This window comes from Dendropsophus ebraccatus, unplaced genomic scaffold (genome assembly GCF_027789765.1).
Source record: "Dendropsophus ebraccatus isolate aDenEbr1 unplaced genomic scaffold, aDenEbr1.pat pat_scaffold_264_ctg1, whole genome shotgun sequence".
Classification (NCBI taxonomy): Eukaryota; Metazoa; Chordata; class Amphibia; order Anura; family Hylidae; genus Dendropsophus; species Dendropsophus ebraccatus.
In genome coordinates this window covers 74486-86896 of record NW_027209948.1, presented here as the reverse complement: position 1 = coordinate 86896, position 12411 = coordinate 74486, and the positions used below count along the sequence as shown (strand labels likewise).

Here is a 12411-nt window from a genome sequence, read left to right as displayed (position 1 = left end):
AGAGGGGGAAGGGCGCATGAAGCTGCAGCTTACTGCAGACAGATCATTGCATTCTGCTGCAGGCTCCCAAAGGCCGATCTCGTGGGCCAGTCTAGGAGCAGACTATCAGATATTCATCCAGCACACACTGAGTCAATGATTAGCGTAGTGACACAACATGTTAATAAAAGCCTGAGACTTGTGGGAAATGTTACATATATATCGTCAACACATCCATTAACTGCACTATGTGCAAAGGCCAAACCAATACAAACATAATAATGGTTAATTTTTTGCTTTTTAAACTGAAAACATGTGAATAGATCCTTGATGTATCCTTGGCAAGGCTTTAGGCCTCTCCATGTGTGAAAATGTGGATTTTATTCTAGGATACAGTACATTGTGTAAGCGCGCGGTACTTTAGTAACCTTGAGCCAAATCACTACATTACACCTCCCAATCGAGAGAGAACAACGCAGATGTGTGTGGAAGAATGTCAACTATTCGACTTACACACACACACAATGTAGCATTGTTTTCTCCAGGCCAAATGTAGTTTGGATTTTATTGTTGATCATTAAAATACTTATAATGTTGAATTAAATATTATATCTAAAATAATTTTACACCAAACTCTGCATGTTCTGTATGAAATATCACATTAAACCCATTATTGTGTATAAAGGTTAACAAAAAGGATACATTTCACAAATCAACCTTCTGTGCAAGATGCTGAGTCAAACATAGGCAACAAAAGTCAGTAATGGATGTAAAAACCGGACACATCAGACACTTGCATTTAGGAACTCATCTATTTGTATGACAGTCCTTTTTTTTCCTTATTGACGTTTAAATGTAGTGACATATTGGTTCTGCTAACAAGGGCCCCTACACACAAGAACCATTCGCCCTGGAGATAGCTAAAGGAAAGACATTATGATTTTACTTTTTTCTATAGATTCTTTTAAATGAGGATCTTAGCAAACTGTTTTTTCAAACAGAGTGTACCATGTCACCCCGGTAAGGTGTCCTCAGGGACATGGACCCTACTCTACCCTAACACAAAATGACCTCTCTGGGCCTGAAAAAGGAGACCACTTGCCATAAACCAAAAAAAAAAAAATAAAAAAAAAAAAAAAAAAAAAATAGAAAAATTAAACCAAAAAAATATAATAATATTATGATGTATTGCCTCATACATCACATAGTAGAAATCATAAACGTCGTGGGTAACGAGATGTCCGAGAGCGCCGTCCACGCCGTGGCTGGCGCCTAGGAACGGCCCTAGTACCCTCAGATGGAGGGGGCATGGCACCAGGTGGCTCTCGGGACAATGCTGGGGGGACAAGGGGGGAGAGAGGTGGGGGCACAGGTGGGGGCGCAGTGGTCTCGGGGAAAAGAAAGCCCTCCGGCGGGATATGTGGCCTCCGTGAGTGTAACCCATACACAGATTGTAGGAGGACGCCCACATAGCAAGGGTCGGGGAAAGTATCGGGGTCAATCTGCTCGTGACACGACAGCAGCACTTCTGTAACCATCCGCGCACTACGTGCCAGATTAGTAGGGAGATTCCGTAAACGGACTCCCAGATAGTAGCAGAAGAAATCATTCTGATCATCTCCTCCATCAAACCGCCTGACAAAGTTGACGACAGATTGATCCAACTCACTCAGTGCTGAATGAGCTTCTTCTTGCTCCCGACGCCTCCTGGTGGTGGTAGTAGTGGGCCTCGTGAGTGGCTGACGTGGCCGAGCTGCCAGGGGCACACCACTAGGACCTGCACCAGATGTTGATGGTGCTGCAGCCTCCTCCTCTTCGTGCATGGAAGTCGAGCCAGAAGGTCCTGGCATCGGCTCCGTGCCCTCAGAAAGAGTAGGACTGCCAGGCTCCTGTGATGGCGGTGGCGTGGCACTATCCCCCTCCTGCTGGGATGCTGCAACATCAGAACCAGCAGCATCCTGTCCTCCCGGTGGGTCTGAGAAATTGCCACTGGTTCTGTGGAGAGACAGAAAGGTTAGCTAATATGGACACATTCATAAAGGTACTTCATATATCGAATGTTTAAGTTTTGATAACATACAGTATGTCGAAATGTGTGTTTTGGTAACACGAAGACATTATGTAGTACTATGCGCATCCTATGTTAGGACATACAACTATTTATATTAACTCATTCACATTAGTGTTTTCTAATAAACTTAAACAAAAAAACATTAGCCAAAAATGTTCCCCGTTCTGAGTGTGGAAACAATGCTCTCATCTTCAGGGCATGTTGTGGGCATGGAACCATTCTGGTGACAACACAACAACAAGTGTTTTTTAATGTGGCCCAGCAGGGAGAGGAGCCTGAGTTAGTCATGTGACCAGATACACAAGCGGCCAGTAAGAGGCCTGTGTACCTGTCATAGATCCCCGCAGGCCACACTGAGACAGTGACAGAGCAGCAGGCCGCCCAGCATTGAGTATAAAGGAAGTGAATAGTGTGGGCCGGAGAACAGCTCTCGGACTGCTTAGTACTGTAGGACACTAAATATAAAACATTATCCGCTGCATAGAAACAGCCATTTCATTCACCATGCTTACTGGCTCTGCCACCTACAGCACACGCTAAACAACTGAGGGAGTGACCGTGATCTGCAAAAATCACGAGATGTTGTTCTAGCGCCATGACAGAAACTAACATATTTTAGAGAAATGACAGGATGTTGAAGCACGAGTCAGAGTGGTGTGTAAGCATTTGTTTGAGTGTGAGCAAAGGGGACTATTGTGATTGGTCAGGATACATTAACCCTCTCTGGACAGTCACATACACCAGCATGAAGGCTAACAAACATGACACAACTAGGGCCTTATAAAGAATGGCAATAGTGTATGTAGTCAAATTATCGGGATACATTAAAGATAATTGTCTGCACATTCCTATAAAACATATACATAAAGAGGCAGATTGGTGAAATCGGCTGAGATTATCTGCTAGTGAGTATGGACCAGGTTCTGCTGAACAACCAAAGGCAGAATTAAAATTCATTACTCCCATATAACATTTTATCTCATGTATTACATATTGTACACTATATGATACTATATACATTATGGAATAAGAAAAATATACTTACTGCCGTTGACTGCGGCTCGGGATAAAATCCAACAAAGGCGCATAGCGCATGGAGATCGGCTCCCCACCCCTCTCCTCCGTGCGTATCGCCCGTTGGTACTGGTCCCTGACACTAGACCAGCGTGTCTCCACTGCTCGGACTGACAAAAGCAAAGATTTATTAGAAATAGATAGATTTTAATAATTGATAGATATTTCGAGGTCTTGGTAGAAATATCGGACATTGTTCTCACAATTTTATGTCATACATTATTTGACAACACGACATACCCATCCGCAGCTGCTCGCTGTCCGTCACATCGCCCCACTGTGGGACTACCACAGCCGCTATCGTCTCCCACGTCTCGCGACGCAGGACGCGGTCGTGGTAGCCACGCACAGTCAAGTCCCACAAATGGGGACGGGACCGCACCTGAAAAATTATATAGAAAGACAGAAATCACTAGACATCTCCATCTGACTTCACCTCTCTGTGTGTCTACATCGATTAGAATAAGAACATGTTTTCCATTATGACATTACATAGAGTGGTGTTGGGATTCCAACAGACCACCTGTGTAATCTAAGGAACACAGCCTAATAACCACTGAGCCAAGACTCACTAAACCAAGGAATGCCAGAACTCTTTGAACACACTTCTGAAAACATACCAAGATTGGTGTCTAATGATTGAATTTAGGAAAGGCTTTGTATCTTAACTAGCACTAATTAGTAGGCCACAAGACCAGATCAATGCCAGCTTTGCATTCACACCTGATGAAAGAGAAAATCAACATTGTTTCGAAAATACATGAACACATGTGCAAACGAGTGAAGCTAACTATTTCACTGCTGCGGTGTTTGTTCTGGTGTGTGTGTGGTGTTTTGTTATCTTAGTGTGTGGATAAAACATGTCACAACGACTATGGTTAGAGATCTCGACATTTTGTAATAACTATGGTCAACATTTATGTATTAAACAGTCGCTGATATAGAGTGACAAATATATTTTAATAATTAAATACATGTAAGGTTAGGTATAGCATTAGGTCGAACATTCGAGGAGGAGCACACAATAACATGAAACTACGTGCAAAAACGAGCTACATGAAAAACGCATCCAAAACGCAACCTTGCTCGACTCGATTTGCAAAAGATTCCACAAACATTACTTGACTATACTGTGTACGGTGTAGTGCGCACGCTTACTCAGATTCACATGCACTATATCACACAAAAAACGCATCAAAAACGCAACCTTGCTAGACTCGATTTGCAAAAGATTCCACAAACATTACTTGACTATACTGTGTACGGTGTAGTGCGCACGCTTACTCAGATTCACATGCACTATATCACACAAAAAACGCATCAAAAACGCAACCTTGCTAGACTCGATTTGCAAAAGATTCCACAAACATTACTTGACTATACTGTGTACGGTGTAGTGCGCACGCTTACTCAGATTCACATGCACTATATCACACAAAAAACGCATCAAAAACGCAACCTTGCTCGACTCGATTTGCAAAAGATTCCACAAACATTACTTGACTATACTGTGTACGGTGTAGTGCGCACGCTTACTCAGATTCACATGCACTATATCACACAAAAAACGCATCCAAAACGCACTATACTGATTTGTGCAGAAAAATTGTCTACATTTGTACACATGTCACTGTTATTAAATACAATTGATACATGTAAGAAATCAAACAACCCTACACTCAATAGGGATACTAAATTCGACATATGTAAGTAGTGGTTTTATATGGGAACTGCACTAGAAATTAATACTATAGCAGATAAGGAAACACATGACGATACTTTGTGGTTTTTTGCAGGCCACATTCCCACGCCCGTGTCGCATGACTAAAACGATTATATTTAAGACCACTAACAGTGTTGACATTCATATGTGTGTTACATGTGGCTTAGGTGCGTTTTGGTTGGCCGAGACGACCATGTGCATTTCTAAGTCCAAGTAAAACATTTTAACACATCACATAAATATATTAACAGAGATATGTATTTGGGTTCGCATACATTACATATTATTAGACATATATTTACATAGATATATAGATAGAGAGAGGGATAAATAGATACACAGAAAGAGACTACACATCCTATTTTCCAAGTAAAACCATTCTAGAAAGATGAGTGTAATTCTTCGATCAAACTTACCTCTGCGATCAGGCGTGGAACATCAATGTCCCGCTGCCAGGAACCACGTCGCCCACGACCAGCACCACCATGCTCCGCTCGCCGTGCCATCGCTCCAGATCGGGACACCTAAAAGGATGGTCACCTATTGAAGCCCATTCACTTGGGCCTTTTAAACTGAAGGGGCGTTACGCATTGATGAATTATTCTAATGAGAATCCAGATTGATCCGGCAGTAATCAGAGGTTCCGCCAGGCCCGAATGTTACTTCCTACGGTCGACTTGGACCATTTCGGCCCGGAAATAATGGTCTTGCTCATTTTTTACGGACCCGGATACAATCAGGCCAGAAACTCATACGGAGTGTGCACTGTGCAGCCGCATATCCTATACTTCCCAGCATACACACGAAACATCAAATATACGGCCTCACTATTACATCCGTACATACGGACGCACTATTACTACGTGTGAATCGAGCCTAAATATATACGAGACAAGAAAGACTTCGACTCTGGCGACATTTACAGGACTACTCCGACACGTTCTCGAAGACCCTCATTCTCAGATCAATCGGAATCCGAATATTCAGGCATCGACGACAATCCAGTACCCACAAATTATTTTCAACAAGGTCGTCCAGCCCGCCAAAGATCCAAATCCAGGAATAGGCGTTTTCAGAGAAGGCCACGCACACAAAATTCACAAAGTTACCAAGCACAACCACAACAACAATGGCCTACAACACAATTAACCACACCATCCCTTGGATTATCACTACCATCCTTACCTTACAACACGTCCACCTCTGTAACCCAAACACCAGCACCCACCACGATGGGTCTCACCTCCCAAGCCCAATATTTACCACAACAACAACATCCACCCCCACAGAATTGTCCACAAATGCCACAACCACCTCTTTTTTTAGGACCGGCACAATTACGGGACAGGAGCCAATGGGCATACAAACAAAAGAGTCAGCAAACAAACCACAAATACTGAATCTCTCTAAGATCACCTTGAATGCCAATGAACTTCAACTATTGGAGAAAGGATTAACCTTTACACCAACACCACGCTTCGATAAATTCACGTGGATAAAAGATATTAACCTGTTCGCTCGCAAGCTTGCGCTACATAAATTTTTTAAAAATAAGCAGCAGAATCCAGGAACCTTATCCAGTCGTGAAAGAGAAGCCCTTGAGGCACTGATGGCACTAGAATCTGAAAACCAGACAGGTGCTCAATCATTCTCGGCCCCCGCCTCCACTCTCAAACCTCAATCACTTTTCACTCCACCATTGGTCACCCTGCACAATATTGATAAATTTGTGAACCTTGTCTGCAATGACATTGAAAAAATCAATGTACAGGTGTCCAGATTCAATCAAAATTTAACACATCAAGAAAATAAAGCCCTCAGAAACTTGACAACAAAAGAGGAAATTGTAATTAAACCCTCCGACAAAGGAGGAAATCTCGTGATCATGGACACCATCGACTATAAGCAGATGTGTCTCAAACTTCTAGAGGACCCTAAAACTTATGAAGTACTCAAACAAGACCCCTCCAAAACATATCAGTTACAACTTCGTGAAATCCTTATGGAGGCGAAAACGTCACAACTCATAACGGATGCAGAGTTTAAAGTCCTCTATAATCCGACCCCAACCATCGCAACGTTCTATTCTTTGCCTAAGATACATAAACAAAAATCACCGATACCAGGACGACCGATAGTGTCCGGAAATGGTAATCTCACCGAAACAGCCAGCCAATATGTTGACCAGATACTATTTCCTTTTGTGGAGACACTACCATCTTTTCTTAAGGACACCACATCAACTGTCACTAAACTACAGGATGTCACAGTTTCTCCTTATGTCAAGCTGGCCAGTCTTGACGTAGAGGCTTTATACACCAGTATCAAGCACGAATTCGGCCTGAAAGCGGTTGAACACTATCTGTCCTCCCGAGGGAACTCATTTATTCCCCACAACCAATTCGTCATAAAACTACTTCATTTCCTCCTCACACACAACTACTTCGTTTTCGATAAACGTTTCTTCCTACAGAAAAATGGCACAGCTATGGGCACTAGCTGTGCCCCGACATACGCCAACCTATATCTTGGTTGGTGGGAGGCCACGATTGTCTTCACGGAAGATATGCAAGAATATACTGATCACGTTTTATTCTGGGGACGCTACATCGATGACATCCTGATACTTTGGGATGGAGATGTAGCGTCCTTCAGTAATTTCGTCAAAGCCTTAAACAACAATCACATAAATCTTTTATTAACCAGTGAAATCCATGAGGACACGATTAATTTCCTGGATCTAACAATTGGCAAAGATCCCAACGGGAACATTACAACTAATATTTACAGGAAACCCACGGCCACCACCAGTTTCCTAAATTGGAATAGCTACCATCCTGCCCCCCTTAAACGAGGAATCCCAATAGGCCAATATCTCAGAGCACGGAGGAACTGCTCGACGGAGGACACTTTTCTGAAAGAATGCAACGTACTTTATGAGAAATTCCGTAGCAGAGGCTACCCTAAACGTGTGCTTCATCGAGCTTTCCATAGAGCCAGAACAACAAATAGGACCGAACTACTCAACCCCCGGATCAATAATACTTCTAAACGCCTGATCCGCTGCATTGGCACATACGATGTTGCGCACCATCAAATTCGCCAAACCTTAACACAATATTGGCCAATCCTCCAGGCAGATCCTGACCTAAGAGAGATAATTACTGAGACACCAAACATCACCTACCGCAGAGGTAAGAACCTCAAGGACTTCTTAGTCCACAGTCACTTTACCGAAACGAACGCTACCCAACCAGGAACCTGGTTGAGATCCAAAGTTCAGGGGTCATACCCATGCGGCAATTGTACTTATTGTAAATTTCTGCCAAAAATGAAGTCTTTTACCAACCCTTCTGACAATCATGAGTACCATATTAGGGAATTCATCAATTGCCAAACGCAAGGACTAGTATATGCTGCTAAATGTCCCTGCTCCCTTCTGTATATAGGAAAAACGATCCAACAGTTCAAAAATCGCATAGGATCACACCTGAGCAACATTCGAACTAAAACAGATACAAGTATCGCTCGACATATGAATCTAGCCCACGGGGGTAACACCAAAGGACTTACCTTTTGGGGTATCCAAAAGATCACTCTTGGACCACGAAGAGGAAATCTTGACCAGAAGCTGCTCCAAGCTGAGGCCAAGTGGATCTTCAGACTGAAGACAATGTCCCCAAATGGCCTAAACGAGGGATTTACTTTTACACCATTTCTATAAATAAATAAATAAACAAACAATCACACTACGATTGCAGTTCTATTTTTTAAGGTCAAACAGTGTATTTTATTACTCTCACTTAATTCCTTTTTCATCTCTTGATATATGCTGATCGGAGATTACTGCTTAGTATACATGGATGCCATTAGAACTTAAAAGTAATATCATATTCCTTATGCAAATATCTTCACTTGGAAATTTATTTCTATAAATTAATCATATATACCAACATCTTTGGTGAGTCATAACGACATCTATCACTGTACAACAACATTAGAGCCCAAAATAAATATCATATTCCCCATGCAAACGCATTCACTCTGAGATTCTTTGTAACTATATTTGTCCGTTGTGTTAAAACAACATTTATTATCATATAACAATAACCTATTTGTTGCAAACTTGAGGCATATGATTTCCCTGTTATGCTATCAGCACCAATACTCATGGACGTTATCAGCTGCACCATGTATAACATTAGAAACCCATTACTAACAAAATCCTGACTAGATATAGTTGATTACCGTTTATAGTAAAACGATGCAGCATTAACAATAAATCCTTCTTCAACTCCCGGTCTTCTGCGATTCTGAGTAAGTCCAAAAACATGCGCAGTCTGTTAACCATGTTGGACTGAGACTATGTCCATAGACATGCGCAGTTCATCAATCCCCTTCACTTTTTTTGACACCAAAGACTAAGTGCTCGCACATGCGCAGATCACCCGCCACAGCGCACTGGCGTCTAAGTGCTAAGACATGCGCATTTGCGCATGAGGTGTCAGGCAACGGCTAGAGGGCGTCATTTTTATCTTTTTCGCGCCGGTCAGTTTGAATTGAAACTAGTTTCAACCAATCAGAGGCAGGATGCGTGAGATACATCCAAGCCTCGATACGGTACCACTCTAACATAGGACAACACTGTTTTGACCTGGGGGTCATACCACGGACTAAAAGTACTTAAACCATCTTTAGCCCCACCCCCCCTTGATGCCTACCTTTGATAACGCCAGTGTATCTGGCGAAACTAGTCAGGTCCATCAGGCATGATATTTTAAACATAGTTAGCAGTATGGGATAACCGATCTCTGTCATTGCTCCAATCACGACTGTGATATATCTTAGACATCAGTATATGAAATACAGTATCATTGCAAGCGGCTGCTACAATAGCGACGGGCACTGCAGTTAGCCCACCCGATCGGCTATCTCACATAGTCAGCGCCGCTATACCTCATGCTGTGTACCTCTAACACACAGCAGTATCTGAGGTGCCCAGCACACAGCATCATTCAGATCTAACTTAGAGCATATCAAATGCCTATATAGTTATGCTGTATGCACTCATCTACACTAAAGTCTTACATATTTGAGCATTGATCTAATATAAGGCCGGCCGGCGATCTTTCATATACAGTAGCTCTCTTGTAAGACTGGTGTATAAAAAGCGCTGTCCTTCTTTCTGCTATAAACTGGCGAGCGCTAAGTCCTGTCAGTATAACGTACCTCGATAATTATAAGAGGACTATCCTGTCTTCTCAGTTTGGAGAGTCATTTTTCCAATAGCGCTACCACGCCATTGATTTATCAGATACCGCACATATGTGAACAGCGCCTATAGATATTCATATACTGATCAATTTATTACGGTGGAACCCACAGCTGCTACTATTTTTATACAATAGCACTGTAAATATCAGCACGTTTGTAGTTATTAAGTTTCAACTATTAAAAGTTAAGTTTTAAATTCCATAGGGAACTGGTAATCGTTGCCTAGTGCAACAACATATAAACACTTAAGAATTACTGCCTATTGGGATAGGGATCAATCATCCGAATCCTGAATTTCATTTCTAGCACATAGCCAAAAAATCGCCCCATTGACTTACATTGGAGTGCAGAAAAGGTCATTTTTTCTCGGTCCCTTTAAGAGGTAGGAGTTAAACAAGCTTAGGTCTGCGGTGCCCAGGGGGGACCCCATCCAGCCCGCACTGTTTCATTCCTACCACCTTAGGAAAAAAAGTCATTATTTTGAGGCTTAGAAGTCATTTCTGCAATTCCCATAGAAAATCAACGGCGTCTCTAATTCAATTGTGTGGAGCGCATATCAGGTGGGTTTTCTCTGCCGGCTTAAGAGATACACGTGAAACTAACGCCGATCCTGGGTGCCTAGGGTGCCTGTCATCCAATCCGCACTGAATTTCATTTCTAGCACATAGCCAAAAAATCGCCCCATTGACTTACATTGGAGTGCAGAAAAGGTCATTTTTTCTCGGTCCCTTTAAGAGGTAGGAGTTAAACAAGCTTAGGTCTGCGGTGCCCAGGGGGGACCCCATCCAGCCCACACTGAGTTTCATTCCTACCACCTTAGGAAAAAAAAGTCATTATTTTGAGGCTTAGAAGACATTTCTGCAATTCCCATAGAAAATCAATGGCGTCTCTATTCAATTGTGTGGAGCGCATATCAGGTGGATTTTCTCTGCCGGCTTAAGAGATACACGTGAAACTAAAGCCGATCCTGGGTGCCTAGGGTGCCTGTCATCCAATCCGCACTGAATTTCATTTCTAGCACATAGCCAAAAAATCGCCCCATTGACTTACATTGGAGTGCAGAAAAGGTCATTTTTTCTCGGTCCCTTTAAGAGGTAGGAGTTAAACAAGCTTAGGTCTGCGGTGCCCAGGGGGGACCCCATCCAGCCCGCACTGATTTTCATTCCTACCACCTTAGGAAAAAAAGTCATTATTTTGAGGCTTAGAAGTCATTTCTGCAATTCCCATAGAAAATCAACGGCGTCTCTAATTCAATTGTGTGGAGCGCATATCAGGTGGGTTTTCTCTGCCGGCTTAAGAGATACACGTGAAACTAAAGCCGATCCTGGGTGCCTAGGGTGCCTGTCATCCAATCCGCACTGCATTTCATTTCTAGCACATAGCCAAAAAATCGCCCCATTGACTTACATTGGAGTGCAGAAAAGGTCATTTTTTCTCGGTCCCTTTAAGAGGTAGGAGTTAAACAAGCTTAGGTCTGCGGTGCCCAGGGGGGACCCCATCCAGCCCGCACTGAGTTTCATTCCTACCACCTTAGGAAAAAAAGTCATTATTTTGAGGCTTAGAAGTCATTTCTGCAATTCCCATAGAAAATCAACGGCGTCTCTATTCAATTGTGTGGAGCGCATATCAGGTGGGTTTTCTCTGCCGGCTTAAGAGATACACGTGAAACTAAAGCCGATCCTGGGTGCCTAGGGTGCCTGTCATCCAATCTGCACTGAATTTCATTTCTAGCACATAGCCAAAAAATCGCCCCATTGACTTACATTGGAGTGCAGAAAAGGTCATTTTTTCTCGGTCCCTTTAAGAGGTAGGAGTTAAACAAGCTTAGGTCTGCGGTGCCCAGGGGGGACCCCATCCAGCCCACACTGAGTTTCATTCCTACCACCTTAGGAAAAAAAGTCATTATTTTGAGGCTTAGAAGTCATTTCTGCAATTCCCATAGAAAATCAATGGCGTCTCTATTCAATTGTGTGGAGCGCATATCAGGTGGATTTTCTCTGCCGGCTTAAGAGATACACGTGAAACTAAAGCCGATCCTGGGTGCCTAGGGTGCCTGTCATCCAATCCGCACTGAATTTCATTTCTAGCACATAGCCAAAAAATCGCCCCATTGACTTACATTGGAGTGCAGAAAAGGTCATTTTTTCTCGGTCCCTTTAAGAGGTAGGAGTTAAACAAGCTTAGGTCTGCGGTGCCCAGGGGGGACCCCATCCAGCCCGCACTGTTTCATTCCTACCACCTTAGGAAAAAAAGTCATTATTTTGAGGCTTAGAAGTCATTTCTGCAATTC

At 42.9% G+C, this 12411-nt stretch overlaps 1 long non-coding RNA gene across 1 annotated transcript; it reads right to left on the bottom strand.

Annotated features, from left to right (window-relative positions):
- Nucleotides 1-1679: 1679 nt before the first annotated feature.
- LOC138775885 (uncharacterized) lies at nucleotides 1680-3411 on the bottom strand. Its single transcript, XR_011360671.1, has 3 exons — nucleotides 3365-3411; nucleotides 3096-3234; nucleotides 1680-1974 (listed from the first exon to the last, which is right to left on the bottom strand). It is a non-coding gene; the product is annotated as an uncharacterized lncRNA (long non-coding RNA).
- Nucleotides 3412-12411: the final 9000 nt, after the last annotated feature.